General features: G+C 35.5%; 1 protein-coding gene across 19 annotated transcripts in view; it reads right to left on the reverse strand.

Moving 5' to 3' along the window:
- Positions 1-22,480, reverse strand: part of LOC117409088 (teneurin-3) — a 428,090-nt gene that overhangs the window by 180,271 nt on the left and 225,339 nt on the right. For 3 of the 19 annotated variants that reach the window (XM_058998713.1, XM_034014721.3, XM_058998707.1), the window contains exon 1: positions 308-613. The exons of the other annotated variants lie outside the window; for them this stretch is intronic. The gene's annotated coding sequence lies outside the window, so the exon portion shown is untranslated. Of the gene's footprint in view, positions 1-307; positions 614-22,480 lie in introns of those variants that run through there. 19 annotated transcript variants of the gene reach the window in all.

Genomic DNA, 22,480 nt, shown 5'->3' on the forward strand with positions numbered 1-22,480 from the left:
AGTAGTCACGTATAAACCTATCATTTTAAAATTAGATACATTTGCACTATATCCATAGTCCAAATACATATTTGATATATATATATATATATATATATATATATATATATATATATATATATATATATATATATATACACACACACACTGCATTATTCATTTGTACATTATTAAAATGTTTGAAATAAAAAAGTACATTGCAAGCAAAGGTTCACAAAACTGAAATAAACTCACTGTATAAAATTGTCAACAGCACTTAATCAAAGTGACTCAAAGAAAAAATAAATAAATAAAGCTGAGCCTTTACCTTGGATAAATCCTTCAATTGGTCCCTGAGGGGTTAAGTAAGACCACCTCTTCTCTTCAGATGCTAATTGTAGCCTCTATCCTGGTTTAAACTGCTTGAAGTGCCTCCTGCTCCCAATCCAAACACATAACCACACTGCAGAAACAGCATGCACTTTCAAACAGGGATATTAATGACTTCGTGGACTGCCAAAGAGTTACTGTTTATCCCGGCTGGTCTGCAAGGTTAAATGGGCATCATGCTGGACACCCACCTTTCTGCTGGCGACTTCTCTGCTCTCTCTCTCTCTCTCTCTCTCTCTCTATCTCTCTCTCAGTGAAACAGCAGGACCCTGGTGCTGGCAAGTTTAACCACTCTATCATGTATCGTGTTACGGAGTCTGGCCCTCTTGCAGCACAGAGAAGCAGTAGCACAGGATAGGCTGAGATTTGTCTGTTTACACCCAGGCTTGGGAGGGGGTTGGGCTTGTCCTCCTTTAACCATTTGTAATCTCATGTTTGTCTTCAAAACATCTCCCTGGCCTCTACCTCTGAAAGGAGCAGCTGCTGCTTTGAGTAACAAGAGCTCACCTAGTTATCAGTTAATCGGCTAGCTCCTGGGTTTTCTTTTGAGCCACCAATTACGCAAAATAACAGTACTCCCTGGATCATTTCAATCTATTTATAGCCTCCACATAAAGAGTCCCTTAAACAACACATATACATGATTCTCTCTCCCTCTCATTGTTTATATATATATATATATATATATATATATATATATATATATATATAAAAAAAAATATATATATATATATATATACACACACACACACGCGCACACACACACATTGTCTGTGCATCTGGAAATATACACATAACTTGTATTGAATGTCAGTATTAAAAATGTATATGCATTTTGATTATTCCACTGTGTATCCCAAAACAAACTCAATCCTTAGTGACTTTTTCAATTTTATTAATACATAAAAATGTTGGTATTTGTTTTAATTATAAACAGTCCATGTGTCCATATCATTATCACAATACAAAAATCCCCCAAGAAAAATACACTAATATTTTATATACATATAATAAATAGAAACTGTTAAGAGTGACGCAATGAATACAAATATCTAGTTATTCACTGACCTCTGCATATATTAGTTTTGGTCATATATCAGCCCTATCAGGCAAGTTTCCTGGGAAATCAATAACACTGTTTTTTTTTCCCCTCAGGGAAAACACAGATAAAATGTAAAAGTAAATAAGCAGGACCTTCACCCCTTTTCATAAGCACATTTACCATCTATTTTAAAATCTTCACACGGTATAATAATTTGCATAACCTATAAAGGCAAAAAGGATGTATGGGATACCTAAACTTTAAGATGAGAGGATCTTTATTTTATATAACACAATTCAACATATTTTGAAAGCCACTGGTAGAATTGATTATTCATAAGTTTCCAGTTGAAGGTTTTTATCTTAAAAGTAGTTGACTGTTGCCAAGGAAGATAATTTGTACAGGTCCATTATTATCACATCCTATAAATACTTCTGTTTAAGTGCCTGTCATAATTTCTTAAACAGTGCCTTAAATCAAAATCCAAGCTATAACATTATTATGAATGATCTTATGCATTGCATCTCCTTAAAAATAAAGAAAATGCAAAGATGCTGTACTAGCATGTATTCACTTCACCTGACAACAGCTAAACCACAATCCACAGAGGATGTCCTGAGGGATTTCTGCAGGGAGCTTAATATAAAACAGAAGATTTGTCAAAAAAGAATATCATATTGATGGGGTATTTTTAGAAGACTGCATGCGTTTTATTTTGTCTTTGTCACATGAGCCTGAAGTACTAATTCCCTTATTTTGATAATTTTGTTAAAAGTGCAGTGACTTGTATGGTTTTCAAAATAGTTGTTCCCTTATAAATACATGCTGAATAATGTTATCAGAAGAGGGAAAAAAGTTACAAGAAATGGATGTCTACAATTAATTATTTCAGCAATTTTTTTTTTGCAAAACTCCAAAAATGGCAATTCAAAAGTATTCATACCCTGACAAGGAAAATGAAATGAATAGCTAGTTGAGGCACCTTTAGCAATAAGAACCTCTTTTTCTTCCAGACCGAGGAAGCGTTGTGACAGTACCATGATTCTTGTACTTCTTGATAATAGAAACAATAGTTGAAATTGGGATACTCAAATGCTTGGATATCTTCTTGTATCCTTCTCCAGCTTTATGACAATTATTTTCTACCTTGAGATAGCTCTTTACTTTTTCCCCACATTGACTTATTGGTAATGACAGCAATCAATCAGCCTATGCCTAATCCTTTTATACGCTCTAAGAATGTTCACCTACAATCCAGCATTTTCGTCCGTTGTCGAGGATTTGTGGCACACTCTACAACCCGGTTTCTCAGAGACGTCGGATTCAGTGGCCAAGAGTTGCGTCGCACAGTGAAGAACTTATCTGAAGCAGCAGAGAGGAGCAGCAACTGGCTGTGGTTGAGACAGAAAGATTCTGGCTGGGGATCTCAAGCACAATAGAAAGAAAGAAACGCTGATGTACAGGTAAGTAAGCTGGGCTGAGTTGAGTGGGGGACAGAGGGGGGTGATGCTGGGACGCCAGAATCACCGTCGAGCCCTCTTGAGGTGTCGTGGGCTAGTCGACGAAACACTGAGGATGGAAGGTGCCCACTTGAAGACCCCAGAGATCTACCCTACTTAGCTCAATCCAGACGGTTGTCATGCTGATGCGCTGGGGAGGCCGCACTTTGGTTGATCCCCGGAGCCAGCATCGCAGCCATTGTGTGTGCTGATGCGCCAGGGATGCAAAATAAGCTGATCCCTGGAGCCAGCATTACACTTCAGCCATTAACACCAGACAGAAGGATATCTACATCATCATATGGAAGGAAACGTAAATGGATGGAGACACATATGGATCACATTAGTTTACTGTAAAGCTACGTCTTAGTTGGTGCTTATCTTGGCGAGAGCCGAGTTCAAATCAGCATGAAGTTTTAACATCTACTCTCGTGTAATGGAAATCAGAATTAGGTTCTGCATTATCATATTGAAATTTCTAGCACCTTGTAGACAATACTATAATAGCATCAAAGTGTATGAATACTTTTGAATTGGCATTTTTTGAGTTTTGCAAAAATAGCTGAAATAAATAATTCTAGACATCTATTTATTGTGACTTTCTTTTCCTCATCCACAAAAGCAAAACTTTTGCTACAAAAGATTTTTCCTATTTTTTTTTTTCGAGAAATTTCGAGAAATTATAAGTTTCCATTGGGGTATGAAAAAATAAATAGAAAAAATCTTTTGCTTATTTATAAAATGGGTCTTTTAAATACTCTATCCTGATTGGTCAAAACAGGTCACATGGGGGTGTGAATATTACAGCATATCCCCATGGGTCAGCACTTTTTTCAAAAATGGGCAAATCACTGGTAGATATCCATACGCCACTAGAATTTAAAAACAAAAACGGCAGACATATTGGAATTTATCACAATAAACATGACAAAAGTGTACATGAGATATTGAATGAATCTCAATCGGACACCAGTGATTAATTAAAGTAGTGAAAAAAAGCAAAAGTAAGTATTCAAATAAATTCAAAACTCGCCATTCTGATCGCCCTGTTCCTTCTCCCTGAACTACTGCATTTTCCTATCCCATTTTGAAAATAAATAGTTTAAAAAATATATCTTAAACTTTCAGCTTTTCACAAAAGATTTGGGTCCCTCTTAAAAGAGACTTTGGGGATAAAAGATGTTTTGTTGCCGTTGAGCCTGGTCTGTCCGTTCTTCAGTCTGCCTGCCTGCTGCCACTGGACCCACCCCCTGCGCAGCTGTGTGATCTGATGCTGAACATTTATAAATTCATCTCGACAATTCCTGCCATATCTTTTAAATGTGTCCAGGTACGATGGTATCATGTCTTCTTCTGTGCCCTGCATTGTTTTCAATTGTTTCTTAACACTGGACCAGTAGTTCTGCACATTGCCAAGCTGTAAATTGCAAAGTCAGTTTGATAAGTAACTGGGTATTCCATGTAAATAACGTCTTTCTCACCACTGTGAAGCTGTAGCACAAATCTGGTATGGATGCCTCCTGTTACTACCCCAGATAACAAAGGATGATTAAAAAAATTATTTTAAAATGTAACGAATAAACCAAGAATTACAAGTGTAACGAATCAAAACTGCACTTTCAATGGCAATGTTCAATTCAACATCTGAAATTATTTTTTAATTACTGCTATTTTTGGTTTTATTTTTTTATGTTTTAAGGTCAGGCAGAGGTGGAAGGATATTTAATAAAAATGACTTTTTTGTTAATTAAAACATGTTTTACATTTTTTTTTTTTTTTTTGTAATGTTGGTTGATCCATTTTATACACGCATAAGGCACTTAACGGTGTGGAATATACTCTAATATCCACACGCCCCGGGCGGTTAAAGCCACTCGGCTTCGCCTCGTGACACGCACCCGGGGCGTGTGGATATTAAGAGTATATCCCACACCCTGTTGTGCCTTATTGCTTACATACACATACACACACACACACACACATATATATATATACATATATATATGTGTGTGTGTATATGTGTATGTAATATATACACATATATACACACACACACATTATATATTATATATATATATATATATATTGTAACAAAGTAGGGGTGCCTTGCTACAATTCAGGACCTTCTTGATTGTAAAAGAAACAGTTACTAGACCACAGAGGTTATTTAAACAGGACAGGGCCTGTATATTTATTCATAAACCCCAAACAAAACAAACAAAAGCCTAACTCCTCAAAGGAGTACTAACTAAACACACAGGAACACCCTGACTACAAGTGGGACAGCTAGGCCGTTTCCCCACCAAACAATAAACAAAAACCACACAGGTTTAATACAGCACACTTTTATCTCACGACTGCCAGGAAGCAGAGCACTCCTTTCTGCCTCCTTCTCCTCAGCAGCCCTGAGCAAACTGACTGCCTCTCTTAAATACCCTGCACCTGGTTCTAATTTAACAATGGCTACCAGGTGCAGGGGATAATTAATAATAAAACAATTAACAAAACCCTTCCCCAATTAACAAAACTACACAACTTACTGCGGGGAGGATTTCAACAGCCTCCACGCTGTGCTACAATATATATATATATATATATATATATATATATATATATATATATATATATATATATATATATATATATATATATAGTTACAATCTGAAATCTTGATGCATTTAAATGGGATTTTTTTTCCTTAGATTTACACAACCTACTCAACACTTTGAGGCAAGAGAATTTTTATTGTGAAACAACAGTTAATGAAAAATAAAAAAAAACTGAAATATCTTGGTTAGTTAAGTATTCACCCCCCTGAGTCAATACTTGGTACAACCACCTTTGGCAACAATTACAGCTGTGAGTCTTTTGTGGTATGTCTCTACCAGGTTTGCACATCTGGATCATACAATATTCGGCCATTCTTCTTGGCAAAATTGTTCAAGCTCTGTCAAGTTGGATGGGGATCGTTGGTGGACAGCAATCTTCAAGTCTTGCCACAGATTCTCAATCGGATTCAAGTCCGGGCATTGACTGAGCCACTCTAGGACATTCACTTTCTTGTTTTTAAGCCACTCCAGTGCCGCTTTGGCTGTGTGCTTGGGGTCATTGTCCTGCTGAAAGGTGAATCTCTGTCCCAGTCTTGGGTCTTTTGCAGACTGAAGCAGGTTTTCCGCAAGGATTTGCCTGTATTTAGCTCCATCCATTTTGCCCTCTACCCTGACAAGCTTCCCAGTCCCTGCCAATGAAAAGCATCCCGATAGCATGATGCTGCCACCACCATGCTTCACAGTAGGGATGGTGTTACCTGGGTGATGTGCTGTGTTGGGTTTGCACCAGACATAACGCTTTGCATTTAGGCCAAATAGTCCAATTTTTGTTTCATCGGACCACAGAATCTTTTGCCACATCTTTTCAGAGTCTCCCACATGCCTTTTTGCAAATTCCACTCAGGATTTTACAGGGGCTTTTTTCAGAAATGGCTTCCTTCTTGCCACTCTTCCATACAGGCCAGATTTGTGGAGTACCTGAACTATTGTTGACACATGGACAGTTTCTTCCATCTCAGCCATGCCATGCTGTAGGTCTTTCAGAGTTGTCATTGGCCTCTTGCTGGCTTCTCTGACCAATGCCCTTCTTACCCGGCTGCTCAATTTGAGAGGACTGCCTGCTCTAAGCAGATTCTGGGTGGTGCTGTATACCTTCCACTTCTTAATGATAGACTTGACTGTGCTCCAAGGGATATTCAGTGCCTTTGAAATTTTTTTATACCCCTCCCCTGATCTGTGCCTTTCCACAACTTTATCCCGGAGTTGTTTTGAAAGCTCCTTGGTCTTCATGGTAGTATCTTTGCTTTGAATGCACTACCCAACTATGGGACCTTACAGAGACAGGTGTATTTAATCTGAAATCATATATATCAGTGCTACCCTGTTATAATGTGGTTGTAGGGAGACCACGTTATTTGTGTTTTGCCTTATAACTAATTAATGTTGTAGCGTACCGTGGAAAATGAGGGAAGGATGATTATTCCCGGCCCCTGTCAGCCTGGGCCACACCAAAAACAACAAACAGTCTTGCACATTCACACAGCAGCTTGTCTGACTTGACGTGGGCTTTCATGTCCCCACCTACCTGGACGTCAATCAATCCCAGCTTTTAGCCACACACACACACATAGGGTCCGCTGACCAGTCGTGTAACAGTATAAATCCTGTGTCGTTACAATTTATACAGTATAATAGAAACTGCTATTCCACCAGTTTAAAGTTTACAGATGTATATTTTATAATAGATGTTGTAAACTGTAAATAAATAACACAGAATCCAAGGACGTTTATACACATTTGTGTATTTTTTCGTACTTGTACATTTACGGAAAGTTTGTTTTTACTTTTAGAACAAAAAAATACAGTGTAAGCACGGGAGCTTTATAAGTACTATATGTTCCAGTTTTAACTTAAATGGGTTTAAATACGGTAATGTAAAACAACAACGAAAAACAACATTTGTAAATCAGATTGCATTATGGGGGAAATGGGAACCACAAACTTACCGTGACTCCCATTTTTAAGGTTTTAAGGGGGGGGGGGGTTACTTTAAAACTGTAGAAAATATAAACAGATTGGACTGCCAACATGATTTCAGTTAAAGTATTGGTTAAACTACATCACTGTTGATGGTATGAAACTGAATACAGTTTATATTAATTGTTCAAATTCATACAGCACTTTTACATACAAAAGACATATATTTACTTAAGGTTCACACAACATGTATTTACTAATTTCATCTTGTCTTCTACTACCTGATGTGGTTTCTCTTTCTCCAGATTCTTTCATCCAGATTCACACTTATACTCAATAGAAAATGTGTAACTGTTTATGTTGATGAGTGATTTTTGTCACTGTAATTAGCAGACATGTAATTGTTTGTATAGATGTTTGTAAAGTGTAGCGCTCTAAGTATGAAAACACTATAAGCCAATGCTTATGAATTTAGTGCTTATGAAATGTGAGGGTCAATGTACTTGCAGTGAACCATATAATTATGTACATATTACTGTATAGCATACTCTGTCCCTTTATCAAACAATCTTCAATGCAATGGCTATGTACTGAGGGCAATGACACTGTATGAACATTGCTATGGCAACATACATTTGAATACTATTATTACCACTTCATACCTTTCAGTTTGCTTCTGTATCAGGACCATTTATAATGCTGTAGTCAGGTAATGATCCTGTGAGGTTTTCTTCATAATGCACTTGCACTATCGTTATTTTCTGAGTTTGTAAGGGTTGATCTTCTCTCAAATGACACACTATTAGTTAACATATTAGTGTACAGAATGCTTCCATCATTGTATTACAGCAATTATATAGACTGCTTTAAATGCACCTGCTATTTGACATATGGCACATGCAAATAACATAAGATTTAGGGCCAACTGAATATCTCATTTTCAACTGAAAAGTGAAAATCCAATATTTTATCTTTAAATCGGAACTCATACCATTTACATTAAACAAAGGCGTGCCATTACATTATTCAAAAGGCAGCCAATAAGGCATAATGAGGCATTGATTTAACAAGTATGTTCGGGAAATCTGTCAAGTTAACAGAAAATTAAAACGGGCTTACACATTTCTGAATACAAAAACCTCTATTAAAAAAAAAACAAGGAAATATCTACCAGAGGATCTGTCATTTGAAGCATCAATAATAATTATTTAAATATAAAACTGTTTAAAGCTGCAATTGACAATTTATTTCATTTAACTAAGTGAAGCACAAGAAAGCTAATGTTTCTAAAATAAAGTACACAACATTTCCTGTACTATATAACTGATAACGTTGAGTTTGGTGCTTGTCTTTTAATTAACTGAGAGTATTGACGCACAATGTGATAATAATCAATACAGTCAATTATATAACTTTAATGGACACAGGTGCGATTAATTTATTGGTCAATTCAAAATCACTGTCACGGTGGAACCTATCTCATTACTATAGATAATGGCATAATTCTTGGCAGTAGTCTATTTTACAGTCAGCTGATTATTTTTTATTCCGCTTGTATTGTATTTGCAATTGTTTGGTCAGTATAAAGGAAGCTTGCACATTGAACTGAATCAGACTGAACATGCTTGACCATAACAGGTGATTCAAACACTTGCTGTGCAAATGTTATTATATAACATCTCATCTGTAGCAGCTTTCTTAAGATATAAAATATTACATCACAAAATCAAAGTCTACTAGTCTACTACACTAGTCTACTACGTAACATATTTACGTAACTTTGTAGTGGCTTGTATAGAAAGTAGGTGAATACAGGCTATGAACTCTCTTAACCAAACCTTGGTCCTTACTGACATACAGTTTTGACCATGCTATCATAATGAATCACATCCTGATATCAGCTATAGAAACCAAGCTTTAATATCACAATTCTATAATCCGTGTGATAAATCCTAGGTTTATTATTGATTTTTTTATTGATGTATCTAAGTTTTTTTCTTTTTTTTAATGGTTCAGATTTGATCACTACTCCGAACATATCACTTATGTATATCCCACCTCAGATTAAGAACCTATTGTACATTTTGACTTACCTTGGACTGTTCAGGGTTAATAACCTCCTTGTTACGTTATGGTAATTAAAAGACGAGTGCTGGGCATGTTAGCTAAGACAAATTACTATAGAATTGCTCGTGTCCTGTTTTACAGTAAATGAAACATACAAGTGTCTTCTGGCAGGAATGGGATCCAATTTCAATTTACTTACAGAACATGGTGGTGTAATTCTTCATCCAAAGGAAGTGATTTGTCAAGCTTAGTTTCATATTTTGCCATATGCTATATTTTAGGCAAGTGCTGCATAATTAAGCATCCTGTAAATATATTACGGCTTCTGTTCAACTTGTTAAGATGCCTAATTTAATAAGTTGGCTACACACTATTTCAAACAGACACAAGGATGACATATGGGGCCATATTCCAAAGTTTTTCCACAAGGTTTTCCTCCATTTTGACCTATTAAATTAAGGCCCGAACCAAATCAAAACTTTGACAACCCGCTAATCGCACTTAACAAAAACTGTATTTAACAGCGTTTGTTTTTGTAAGTATCTTATTTCTTCTACTCATAAATAGAAAACGCTATTAAATACAGTTTTGTTTAGTGCGATTAGCAGGTTGTCAAAGTTTTGATTTGGTCCCAGCTTAAGTATGGTATTTAATGACTCTTCTAGAATCAACAACAGTCAGAAAAGTTTTAGGAATACCAAACTCTATTTGATGAATCAAGACTAATACGGTTTAAATAAGGCCCACTTTAAATTGACATTGTAAAATTGACAGCAAAAAAATATACCAGCCAAAATATATATATATATATATATATATATATATATATATATATAGACACACACACACATAAGACGACAAATAAAATAAAAAACAATTTCAGAATGGAAGACTATAATTGAGACCAGAGCAGGGTTGTGCTTGCAGCTGACTGTCTGGCAAAAAAAGATCGATTTTATTTCTGTAGCAACCAGCTTGCTTTATAACATTTAGTGAATGGACCCCCAACAGAGATGTTCATCCTTTGAACTTGAACTAGTTTATACAAAACAATACTCTAGGTTATAGTCGTTCATTTACAGTGCAATGGTGATTTGCCAAGTTTTTAAATATATTATTATTATTTTTTTATTGCAATAAACTAAGGTCAGCTTTTTTATCATGAAGACTTAAAAGTTTTTAGCAAAAAAAGTATCAGCCTAGCTTAAGTCTCCCTCCAGCTGCACTATGCATTCTTTGAGATTGAAAAGAAAGCTTTCTTTGCAGTGCCTAGGATTTCAGCTGCTTGTGTCCTTTAGACTCCCCTGGTGTGAGCCTTGTGTGAGGACACATGGACTAAAGATTCGCTCAACTAATTTATTTCGATTTTGACTTGCTTGCCCCAATGAAAACACAAAATAATATAAAAACAAGTGGGATTCAGCAAAATCCTCTTCTGCTCTGTTGCTCGTCATGCAAATCCAGGAGAACTGTCATCCCGTCAAAAAAATGTCCAGCATGCAGAGATGCGTATTTGACTTTCAAATGGTCTAAATAACAATAATAATAATAATAAAAAAGCTGGCAGGGATTGAGTCCCAATTGGAGTTAAATCAGAGGTCCTTCTGTTTTATGGGAGCAGACCGACACAGGTCTAACAGTAGGGCATCAGACCTAGTATAGAGCACATTACAGCTCAGTTAAATGGAGCAGGTGATTTCCCATTTCCTTCATTACCCTGCGGCACGGTCAATCAAGGAATGGCACAAATGGCAGCACGAATTAAAATCCAGTTATGAAAATGAATACAGTAGCAGCAGTTTCATATAAAGAAAAAAGAAAAAAGAAAAAAAAAACATGATTATTGTTTATTTCAGTACAGGCTTTTCTTTGAAGCAGATTTGTGAAATGTGTGTGAAACTATGAAACTAAAACAGACACTGGTGATAAAAACAATTTTAAAAAATAAATAAATAAATAAATAAAAAACTCTAGTGGCTTCAAATGCTTTATGCAGGGTTTGGTGTTAAAATTAAAGCCAAGATCAACCATTTGTGTAATAGCTGAATTCTCTTTATTCATCTCAGCAATGCCAGAATTGAAATTGGATCTTCGAAAACATTCATAATGTAGTGTAACCAAAGAATATGGGACTCAAATATAAAAACAAATTGTAGATTTGCAACTGAGAGCTGGTACAACTATACCTCCCAAAAGATTTTACTAGTTTAAAGATGTACCACCGTGTACATTACTAGGATGAAACAATTGTCAGATGCACAAGAAAAACAAATATAGTTAATTCTGGATCCATAAAATAGAACATAAACTATTATATGTATACGCAGGCGTGATGACACCATTGTATTTAAGAACGCTAGTTTCTGGGTGTTTTGACATTTGGAGTGTAAAAAACTAGCAATTTTCTTATTCACAGACTTCACATTCTAAACTATATAGTACGCTTTTGTCATTCAATTCATGGAACAGGAAATATGTATTTTATTTTTATTGTACATGTTCATACGGTTCATCATTTGAAAACTGTTTAATTCTCGAAAGGCACAAATGAACCCCCGTGTATACGTATGTATTTTTTTTTGTTTGTTTGTTTTTACTTAATTGAAGAGGCAGTGCCACATTTGAAAATGTACTATGTACTTGATTATTTTCCAGTAGTAGGAAGGAGTACATACATTAACTAAATGAACTATCCTCTAAATCAGTAAATGTGAACTGTACAAGGAGCTGTGATAATGAAATTAAGAAAGCAAGAAGCATTATAAAATCACAAATAATTCCCAGGCATTCATTCTTTCTCCTAAAGCATAATGATAAACAATTTCACTCACTGGCGCTATCGTTCCAGCTCCTATTCAGGTGCATTTAAAAGCCATCAATGCCCCAACCCTCAAGAGTAAATATAATGGAAGCTCCTGCCTGTTTTTAAATTTCAGATTTTAAAAAAAATGTAACCTGGATTACACTTTACATAGCAGTTAAAATATGCTCCTTCCATCTCCACAGAGTGCAATCAATCTGTTAATTATGCATGAAGGTGACAAGCTAACACAGTTTTCTTTGAGGCTCAGCATTTCTGTGATTGATCAGGAATCAACACTTGATTATAGCTAATCATCACTACAGGTGCTGATAACAATGACTTTCACATCCATCTTTAAGGAGGATGTTTTGAACATGCAGGGGATGCCCTCCACCCTACCCTCACACATGGACATTTTTTAAAGTAGTATTTGTTTTTTCTGCTATCACCAAAGGTTGGGAATGCTTGGTGGAATACTCTTCTGACAGTCCAGTGTAGTTCATCAGAAATTACCCATGCTGGGAGTTTTTCTAGCATGTGTCACACGATTCTTGGTGGCACATGGAACCCATTTTGAAAATAACAGCCTATATAAAAAACAAGTGCAGCCCTCCTGATGCAGACCTGCATCTTGTGGGTTAAGAGGCACCACCTGATAGTTGTTTTTTTTTTCCATGCAGTACTTGTATCTCTGTTTTATATATATACATTGAACTTGACAGAAAATAAATTACTAGATAACGGACAAATCTCTGAAGATTGGTAATCTCCACCAAAAAAACACTACAAGTCAGACAAGATCAAACACCAGGATATACGAGTAAGAAAACAATTGTCAGTCATTCTTTGATAACTCAATTGTGCCTGTCAGTCTATAAAATATTCTTACTTTCTTTTTTTCCCCTCATATTAAGTTCTCAAACCATTTGCAGGGTTAATAACTCAAACTACACTTCCCTAACTGCCAACTGAAGCACCGGCAGACTTTCATCATAACAACTCCCGCAGAAACTGACACTGAACAAATTATTACCATCAAATCTAAAGTCATCTAAAGGCCATTTGCCACATTTCGGATACATTTACAAGTGTACTTGTTATAATAAATTTAAGAAGAAATGCTTGAATGCTTCAAGTATCTGTTTTATTATATTGAGTTCTGGAATCCATTTGATTTACCAGCAAATATGTGTCCTTCCTTTTCAGGCTTTTCTGCAACTGATGTAACCTAGTGACCAACAAGCATTGTTCCAGACTATCTAGTTTGCTTTTTAAGGCAATGTAAATCAGGTTTATCAACTACCTTTCCTCTTTGAAGTGGTAAAATAATGTATCTTTTTGTGCCTGCTTCAAATGTTATGCCCTACAAATGTAAAACAGAATATAAAAGCAGATGAGGGCCTAATTAAATAATAAATCCCTTCTGGTGTGTTGTGGTGTTCTCAGCTTTTATCAGGCTGACAGTCTTGGAAACTGGAATGAGTGTTGTTCCGTAATTTTTATTGTTATATTTTCAGACAATTTCAGGTCCCACAGGTTCCAGAGAGGGTTGCTAAATTGGTTTTATAGAGATTTTCCTGATTTCTCCTGGAGGTCTGGTTTACACTTTATAATTTACTGCCCTGTGTGGGAGATACCTAACCTAATCCATAAACTTCTACTGACACCCTGTGCTGTGGAATTTGAGAGTTCTGTTCAGCACTCTGAATGAGTGCAAGTCATGATATACTGTGGCAAAAAGTAAAACAAAACAAAACAAAAAAACACTGCAATCAAGTTTACCTGTTTTAAAAAGAAAAATCCACAAAAAAAATGTCAACTCAAGCTCTGGAAAGTTTATCAGAGAGTCAACATTTAATTTACATTATATATCTATAACTGTCAGACCCAGAATTCCTGATAATAACACAAACTGAACCCCTGCTAGATTTGATACACAAAATGTCTGCAGAGTCTTTGCTTTATATTTTCAGCGAGGGTGATGCTAAACCTCAACAGCAGAAGAGACACCATTGAGTAGGAAAGCTCAGGAAAAGTACTGAAAAGGCACTGCCTCAAAAGAGACAGGGTGGTACAAAATGGGACTGAATAGTTTATACTTCACTAGTAAATTAACTTGAGGGGTTGTCAAAAGAAGGTTTGTGTTTCTTCTGTCATTCCATTAATTCAATTACATAGAACCTTGCAGCAGCAGCAGGACAAATTGCTCTTGTGTAGTTTTGTTTTTTAAATTGCAGCTAATACAGATTTTAAAAATGTAATTAAAGGTTTATGCTAAAAATTTAAGATATAGTTATTTAAAAATATTACGTTTATGTTTTGCTACATTGTATCTTTTATATACATAAATACAAATATAACTGTCTCTAATACAGCAATATCATCTTTTTCTCCTTCCAAGCAATGTTTACTTACCTGAAAAAAACATCAATATCAACCCATATAATAGAATGCATGGAAACAAAATAGAGAAGGGTTACATACTCTACAGTTTTATGCACATTAAGGCTATAAATAATGAACATATGATGGCTTGGTTTTATTGTGCAGTATATTCTCCATATTGTGACTGAATGAATGGATGAACACTACAACCTAATCCAAAGGCAATATTTACACATGAAGCAATGCAGATAATGTGCATGCTAATCCAGTAACTACTTAGATGCACACAGTGGGCTTAGTGTGCTGAATGATCAATGATTAAATTTTTCTATTGGCACTGACTGTAAGAACAATGACTGCCCTCTAACTTCCTCATTTAAATTGGAAAAGAATGCACTGGGACTATTTTGTATTATCCATTTTGATTAGTTTCAATGACTGAGATACACTTTTATCTTTCTGACTTCCATTATTGCAAACCTTTGTTGCACACCATGGTTCTAACTTCTGTTCCCTGAGTTCTGCTTCATCCGAACAACACTTAAAGGTTAGCGCTCTATTACAGACAGAGCAAAATGTCAGCAAAAACCCACAAAAGAATGGACACCAATATTAATAGAGCCCCAAGAAGCTTGTTTCTCTTTTGAGTGTTCCTAACTCTGGGACATTATTAATTTCTTTGTCACAGAGCACCTGGTCAACAGCCTCTATCATCTCCCAAAAAAGAGGAAGCCAACACAGTTCCCACTCTGTGATAAGAGGTGTTCATGCAAAACAAAAAGGAGTTTGAAACTACTGCAGTTTAATCTGCCCTGGTCACAAATTCCTCCCACAATTATATATTTAATTTGTGTCTGAATTTATGGAGTTACTTCTATAGTATAGTTTGGAAGATATGATGTGTGGTGGTGAATATTGTAAACCTAAATGTATCATCATGCAATAAATGACTACAACAATGTTTTTACTTGCCAGTAATGTATGTATATAAAACTCAGTATTATTTTCTTTCTAACATGCATTCCACCAAAGCCTAGCATGCATAACAACCAAACCCACTAATGTCTCTTTCAGTGAAACATATACTGTACATGCTCCCGCAGTTGAAGGTTGTGTATGAAATTTGTAAAACGAAATTCAGATGATGAGTGGTACACTGCTTACAGAGTGGTACCTTGAGTAAAACAGCAATAAGAAGAAGAATCCCACCCACAAAACTGACGGCATTATTTATGAAAAACTACAACGATACATGTTACAATAAATGAGATTTAGCTATCTCAATGGTAAACTGTTTGTAATGGTTGTGTAGGAGTACATTTTAAACCTATCCCTAGAGCAGGTTGAAAAGGATTCTCGTAACCATTAGATATAATTTATATCATATATACAAACATCATGATAAAAATATGGAGGTTTTAAACTAAAGCTAGCCATCTATTTAAACACGGAGACACAAATTAATACTACTTAAGAATCTCATTATAGTACATTTTCAATCTTGAAAGAATAGTATAAAGTCTGTTCTTTAGCTACAAACTGACAAGTCTGAAAACGACAGACCTGACAGGGACAAGGGTCTGATCAGCTTTGGGTCAGAGCCACACTGCTGGAAATCCAATGGATTAGCTAAAAGATTTCAGGTCTCAGAGATCTGAAACAAATAATGAAGGGTAAAAACTGACCATAAAAACAGGTTTTCCCGTCAACTTATCTTTTTCAGGGAATATCTTCAGAAAAAAAAATTCAGAAACAACTGTATTAGTAACAAGATCCATTAATGCACAGACAAATAGATTTAATGACAATAGGTGCATTTAGTGCAGCATGCTGATTAATAGGCTCTCACGACTGAGAGTAAAAAAAATAAAAAATAAAATGAAATTTTGCCACCAGCTTAGACATTGACAAATTGGTTACAAAGCACTCCATCATAATATAGTTCTTATAACATGTAATGGTGTTTCAATATTAAAGCAGCAAAAACAAAAATGTTGGTAAATGTATAACAATGATAATGTATGTTCTGGGTCTAGTTGGAAGTAATTTCACCATTCAAATTGCCTAATATTATATTCCAAAACATGTATAAAAAAGGTCCTAACTATATGATAGACCTAACATGTTTTACAGACAATTGTTTTTAAACCAAATGTGTTTATTTATTTTTGGTTTACCCTCTCTCTTTGTATCACACTCATTTTGTATTAGAAGCTATGTGTTGGAAACCACAAGGGATTAAATACAAAAAGACAGTTCTCTGAAAAGATTATGTTTCAAAGAAAGGATGTAAAACAATCTCGGAATGTTAAATGATGTCTTTAAAAACACCTATTTCTAGACATTATTCAATAAATCACGTTGATTTGCCAAATAATACAGGCGTGTTATTGCTGGTATGAATGGCAGCCAAACTGCCTGTGGCTTTATTGTGAACAGACACATGTCAGCCTGCGTGTTTGGGACCAACTACAAACGTCCTTAAATCATGAGCTGGCATACCTTCAAGTTTTTTTTTTATTTCAGCAAAAACAAGGAAATAGTGAGTAAGAATATTTTCACATACCCTAGCAAACCATATACAACTGTTAAACATTTTGATTTCCTTGTTTTTCTAAACAGATTAACACACCTGGCTCTACAAAAGTACAATAATTTTCTTCAAACTTTACTCACGTTCCCTGGGCTCCTTGCCACTTGGTATATAGACTACCTGGCTACTTTGCATCACGTAAAATGAATGATACAGTATCTTGGGTCATCACATTTAATTATTTTTCAAATGGCGCTTCAACACTTTTGTCAGGTTGAAGTACAAGAAATGTAATCTCATTTAAAGAAGAAAAATAAATCAGCGTGAGAATTCTTAATAGAATTTTCTAACACTGTTAAAGTCACATTTCAATCATGTCACATTTAAAATCATGTCTAATGTGACAGTCTGAATGTAATAAAAATGATCTGGTTATGCAGACAATGAACTAGAAATGTACAAATGACCTTTATATTCCTAAAAAGCTTAGTTCTGAGAAGTGCCCTGTGGTAACTTGTAATATATCGCTAATCTATCTAAAGAAGAACGCTCCAATATGACATACTAGCCGGAAATCTGTTCTGAGTCTTGTGAAGCAGCAGATTCAATATGGCAATTGTAATATGTCTTCCCATCACTTCAGCCAGATGCCTGTTGTGAGTCAGATATAGTACTTAACACTGATGATGCTCCAATTAATCAAAAAAAAAAAAAAAAAAAGTTGCACACTGCAACTTGCTTAAATTAAAGTTCCCTGGCTTCATTCATTTCAGCATCACAGCTGTTAAGAAAAAGACAATCTTGGATCCAATCCAATTTCCTTAGACAAACTCATCTGAAAACACTTATAAAACAACTGACAAACTGTATTTTAAATTGGAGGTCCAAAGGCTAATCAGGTTCTCTCCACACTCTCTGATGGCTTGACAGCACATATAACACAAAAGAAAATCCACCCAAACCAATAAAGATCTTCACTGGGGTGATACCGGCTCCAAGGGCACGCCCTGTTACTGTTATTTGGGCACAGGTACGATGTTGCGGTCAACTGTCATGCCTCACTACCTTGTATTTCCTTGATTTTTGATCAAGTTCCAGGGCAGGGAAATGTAGTCCTGCAGGCCAGTGCTGTAACTTTAAATGTTTGGTCTACTTTACATCACAAGTTCATCGTATGAGATAACTTAAATCAGTGGTGGCCAATACGTGGATCGCAAAGGTGGCTCTCGAGAAAAATCAGAACAAGCACTAACAAATTCCTAAAGGTTGACTGTAAAAAAAATCCATGTTTTGCACATTTTGTCAGGATGCAGGGGAACTGATGGCAGGCAAGACTGCATTTTTAACAGGGAGCCAGAAGTTCAAACGTGAAAATATATTAAAGCACAGTGCTTCAAAGCGGCACGCAATGTACCATAAACAGGCAAGACGCACATTCTGAGGAAGATGCTATACCAGGCAGTTAAAAATCATTTAATTTGAAAAAAAAAAAAAAAAAAAAAGATGTCCATTATGATTTTGTTGATGCAAAAGGATTGAGCGCCACAAGTGTTATGTAAGAAATGAAATTAAAAAAAAATATGTAGATATTCAACAGTACATTTGCACAAAATTGTCTATTTTTTTGTGCGTGCCTACATTTTTTAACTTAGGCGCACATGTGCCTAAAAAAAAAAAGATAGCGTAGAGCCCTGCCTACACCAGGTTTCAAGACTCCTGTTAATAATTGTTGGTCATAACTTATTGGTAGATCGTGGAGCCCGTTGAGATCCACCAAAATGGATCGCAGTGTTTGGTGCATTGGCCACCACTGACTTAAATATTTGTGCAAGGCAGTTCCCAAGATTTATCCTTTAATAGAAAAAAAAACAATTATAGGTCATAACACATAAATTGGTGAGCGACTAAGATAAAGGTGAAACAAATATTTGACGTATATACAATATAGAAATACAGTAAATATATATGAGCAACACCACTACTGTACAGTATATCCGAGTCACCAGGGACAGTCAAGTATCTATTCAGTTTGGACCTCTAAAACACTGACAACTTTTGTCAGACAACATAAGGCATGAGAGCTAACCATCAAATATTACCATCAGAGGAGAAACAGAAGGTGTTTTAGAGTAGAAAGTGTTTCAGATGCACTGATGAAGAAATCCACCCGCAATCTTCAGTGGAAAATAGCACAAAAGGAAAATAAATCCAAATTACGTGATGCAGACTGCCTTTGGTGCTGTTTCTGTCATGCGTTCCAGGAAAAACTTTAAGCACAGTAACTTTCCATATAACTAAAACAAGATGAATTATAACATCTGCTAATGCATATTGACTGTCAAAGCCCTACAATCCGTACTTAAGCAAAATTATTTTAGTTTAGCCCTGATGTATTACAGCAGCTCTTCACAGCAATGTAAGACTTCATAATGTTCTCAGGATGTAAATCATTTATGATCCTGTGTCTTATAATGTAAACTGCAAAAAAAAAAAAAATAGAATGGTCAAATGACTAAATGGCTTTTTGTTTATCTGTGTATTACTACATTTTTACAGTTATTCCTATGACTGCATGTTGTGTCAAGTATCAAACTGGAGGTCATTGTGCTTTCTACAATGTATTGGCCTGTTTCCAAGATTTCTGAGTAAAAACATGTTTAAACTAAAATTACTAATACATACTAAAGCTGTGGCACTCCAGACAAATAGCTAAAGTAGAGAATGTTTATTCACAGTCTTAATCCTGCACTACACATTTTATAAACCGAAACTTGGTTGGAGAGAAAACAGTCAGTGTAAATTACATTACCGACTTAATTATATATTTTTAAATGTATTATCTATACTTTATATTGTTGTGAGAATGAAATATATTGTCAATAATAAAAAAAAAGTCTGAACTGTTCAATTTACACATGTTAATTTTGCCTCAGTAATTTAACCAAACATTTCACCAAATACATATTTTGACATTTAATTTGTGTTACCTATTTGAAACCTTTAGCACTAATCTGATCAAAACTGTAAGAAAGCAATGTAACAACAAATGTTCTACATTCACTGTATTGCTGCAACTGTATTTACTAATTCAATGCTGGAGAAAAAAAAATACAATTCGCTCCCTGTAGACCTCAATAGATTTTACAGACCATACACGGGTTCCTGGTGACCCTTGTGATAAGAGTAATCAAACTTTTGTAAGTAGTAATCTTATTTGGCTTTGTGGTCCAGTGGTTAAAGAAAAGAGCTTGTAACCAGGAGGTCCCCGGTTCAAATCGCACCTCAGCCACTCATTGTGTGACCCTGAGCAAGTCATTTAACCTCCTTGGGCTCCATCTTTCGGGTGAGATGTAATTGTAAGTGACTTTACAGCTGATGCATAGTTCACACACCCTAGTCTCTGTAAGTCGCCTTGGATAAAGGTGTCTGCTAAATAAACAAATAATAATAATAACACCCAGAGACCAATGGCATTCTTATGAATAAATAAACAATAGGCTGTTCTTTGTGCTTGTTTCTTTAACTGAATGACATAAAAAATACCACTTTTTAATTCTTTGTTATTAAAAAAATACTGTAAATTAACTTGTTCTGAGACTTACTGCATTTGTTCTTTCTTTTATACATACATTTTAGTAAACAGATACTACTCAAATGATTTGGATTCTACTCCAAAGCAAGTGCTGGCAAAAATTAATCTTCAGAAATCAAGCACATTTATGTGGACAGGGCAGTTTCTGACCCCTCTTATCCGAAACTGCTGATTTAATTGTGATCTGAGAAGCTGATTCTGGTGTGGGATGAGACCACCGGAGCCTACTTCAGTTTAAACTGACCTGTGATGAATTTTAACATCAATGATTGGAGAAGGCCATATAAAAAATAAAACAACCATTTCCCCTTTTTCTTTAAAGAGATTACTAGATCGTATAAATCTGAAGACTTCAATTATGCTGATATTACCGGAAACTAGTATTAACAATCATGTGCTAGAATTACTACAAACAGAATGTTTCATAGTACAACAAATAATTAAACAAAAATATATTTTATCTACTGTCCTTTACTTCCTCTGTCGGATCCTTCTTTTGATACTACTGGTTTCTTGCCAATGTCCTCCCAAAATTCTAAAGAATGCATTTTGGAGGTAAAACAAATAAAACGGTTCACCAGTAGAACACTGCTTTAACTTCAAACGGTTAGCCCATCATCTGTCCATTTGTTATCTTAGAAATGTCATATCTAAGACAAATCAGAGAGATAAAAAAGAAACAACAAGATGATAGTTGTTTTTGTATTAATCCTGTAGGACAGATCATCATCACGGTTACCTTTGGCATTCTGTGTGCATGCAATTCCGTTCTGTGCATGAAAAGCCTACTAATGCCTGGGCATAGAGGCTAAACTACTGAACGATCCACACCTATTCAATATTTAATCCCACTATTGAGGCTGCTAAAAGGATACTGTGAAGTAACAAGATGAATGATTCTGACCTAAAATTTAAAAACACAACCTTAACAATGTATCTTTGTGACCTTTGCTGCAGCTTGTAGCCTATATTTTCTTATTCCTCCTTGGCTGGGATTAGGGGACTGATCAATGCCACATTAGCAAAATACAGGCTTTTGACAAGGAGCATTCAGCTTTTCTGCGTCTGCTTTAAGGTGTTCTGGGATTCTTAATTAAAACTTAAAGCAACCTGCTTTTTGCAAAAGAGATTTAATGCCTTTCCTAAAAATAAAAACATTTTTATCTACTTAACAAAGCAGTCTAGTCTAGCTGAGTGCTCTGAATTCAAATCATCTATATAAGCCAGACAACACTGAACCTATGATCTGTGTAATTATTTAATAAACTTTTTGTTCAGAACCTTAATAATCTTGAACAGAAGTAGGGAACCTTGGGTCTTTTTTTTGTTCCAACCAGTTGCTTAATTAGAAAATTGGCCCTCCTAAGGATTGATTAAATAATTAAGGACCTACTAAAAACTTGCATTGGAATGGACTGGGTGGAAGAGTAACTGTTGCCTACCCCTGAGCTATAGCAGAAATACATTGAGCTGGACTGGGATCTTCTTTCACCAAGAGGCTACATTTGTGGTACATGTTTTGGATTGGTCAACTTTACCGACACATATTTAATATCTTCCAGAACCAGTATCCCAACATTTTTTTTTTTTTGTAAAAGGTAGGCATAACCAATGGTCTGTTTCCATTTTAAATCCCTATCCATTCTGAGATGAACACAGTTATT

This window comes from Acipenser ruthenus, chromosome 2 (genome assembly GCF_902713425.1).
Source record: "Acipenser ruthenus chromosome 2, fAciRut3.2 maternal haplotype, whole genome shotgun sequence".
Lineage (NCBI taxonomy): Eukaryota > Metazoa > Chordata > Actinopteri > Acipenseriformes > Acipenseridae > Acipenser > Acipenser ruthenus.